This window comes from Lucilia sericata, unplaced genomic scaffold (genome assembly GCF_015586225.1).
Source record: "Lucilia sericata isolate MDLA Ls3-8-SP2 unplaced genomic scaffold, ASM1558622v1 Contig002580F_arrow, whole genome shotgun sequence".
NCBI lineage: Eukaryota > Metazoa > Arthropoda > Insecta > Diptera > Calliphoridae > Lucilia > Lucilia sericata.
The window spans coordinates 35,497-37,455 of NW_023996342.1; the positions used below are offsets into that span (position 1 = coordinate 35,497).

At 27.5% G+C, this 1,959-nt stretch overlaps 2 non-coding genes across 2 annotated transcripts; both read right to left on the reverse strand.

Moving 5' to 3' along the window:
* Nucleotides 1-300: 300 nt before the first annotated feature.
* Nucleotides 301-380, reverse strand: Trnal-uag. Its single transcript has one exon. It is a non-coding gene; the product is annotated as a tRNA-Leu (tRNA).
* A 1,218-nt stretch (nt 381-1,598) lies between these two features.
* Trnal-uag lies at nt 1,599-1,678 on the reverse strand. The gene has a single exon. It is a non-coding gene; the product is annotated as a tRNA-Leu (tRNA).
* Nucleotides 1,679-1,959: the final 281 nt, after the last annotated feature.

Genomic DNA, 1,959 nt, shown 5'->3' on the forward strand with positions numbered 1-1,959 from the left:
ATCTCGATGTATTACAAACAGAACGATAAAATCAAAATGATAATACATATTTACAATTGCTTGGCTACAATAGCTCGTGATCTACCAAAAAGTGTTCATAATCTATCTGTGCCCATCAATATGTTTTACATGTGTGTTTGTATGTTGAACAAAAATTTATTCACTATCACGATTTCTATCAACAGTTTATTTTTTACTCCGGCTCAAAATACTACTAAATAATTACTCATGTTAAAAATATTAATAAATAAAAAGTAATTAAATAGAAAACGAAAAAAAAAAAAAACAAGAAAAAACTACTGACAGCGGTGGGATTCGAACCCACGCCCTTTCGGACTGGTGCCTAAAACCAGCGCCTTAGACCGCTCGGCCACGCTGCCTGTTGGCCACCACAAGCCAATTGTATGTTTTGTCTTTAGACTCTAGCAAGCTATTGCAAGTTTTATCATGTTAGGCAGAACATCTAAAGAAAGCTTTTAAATAAAACACATGTATTTTGTATAGTATAAGCTAAAGCTTTAGTATTAAATGTTTTATACTAATTACATTTGAAAAGTAGAGCATATGTTAAGGGTCAAAGAAAATGAAAACAAATTGCTTATAAATGAAATAGAAATAAATAGAAAATTTTGAATAAAATAATTTAAAATTTTATTAAATTAAATTTTTTTTTTTTTATAAACATAAAGAAAATTTTTTCCGGTGGCACCCTTGTAATGAGATAATATTTGGTCTCTGAAATCACCCTTTTGGATATTTAACTATGTATTTTGAAGAGGAATTGTTTATTTATTGATCATTTTCCCAAAAATCGAGTATTTTGATTTTTGGTGATAAAAAAATCGATTGTTTTTACATGATGTTTTAATACGAATAATAATAATCATAATAATAAAAAACAAACGATTATTTATTGTAATTCCTTAATGCTGAAAATGCAAGTGATTTTCATTTAACAAACATCTTTCTTTTATTACAATTTGATGCCTTTATCGTTAAACATCACATCACCATCGTCATCATCATTTAGGGGGTTGTTGTTATAAATAAAATTATTCATCCATCCATCAGTTGTAACATTTAAATATTTACTTTTATAAAGAACAAACAAACTAAAATTTTTATGTCTTTATTATATTTTTATTTGACTGTGAGTTCATTGTTGTTTGCACAGCGTTACACTGTGAGGTCATGTGTCACAAAAGGTTTGAGTGTCTCAACATTTGACACTTTTACTTTAACTAAATGTTTCCTTTAGTTATTTTATTTTTTATGATTTCTACTACTTGATTCAGTTTTTATAACCTTTATAGAAGATTTTACTACTTTGTATTTTTATGACTCGTTTTTTTATATTAAACGTGTTAGAAGTTCGATTTTAACAACTAGATTTTGCATTATGAATGAGCTCAACATAAAATGTAAGGAACTACTACTCTGTACTAGAGAGAAAAGAAAAAAATAATGGGACCAACTATTGTTATACAAAAATTAAAAAAAAAAAACATTTTTAATTTAATAAATTGTAGTATGACTATCTAAATAGAATTGAAAAAAATGTAAAATTATTAAATAATAATAAAAAATAAAAAAAATACTGACAGCGGTGGGATTCGAACCCACGCCCTTTCGGACTGGTGCCTAAAACCAGCGCCTTAGACCGCTCGGCCACGCTGCCTGTTACCCCCATTTTGTTAATGAGAAATTTGCGAAAAATTCTTTTAAATTGTACATAATTGCAAAAATTCTACTGTCATGTAAGCAATAAATAATCGAAAATAAATTCTATAAATAGCAAAATATTATATAATTTACTATACGAAGTAATTGCCAACGAAATTTAATGCAAAAGCTTGTTAAAAATAGGGAAATATGCAATTTATTCATTAAGAACTTATTACAAATAAATTCTTAAACAAGTAAGAATTTTCTGTCGGGCATTGCCGACCATATGATAAC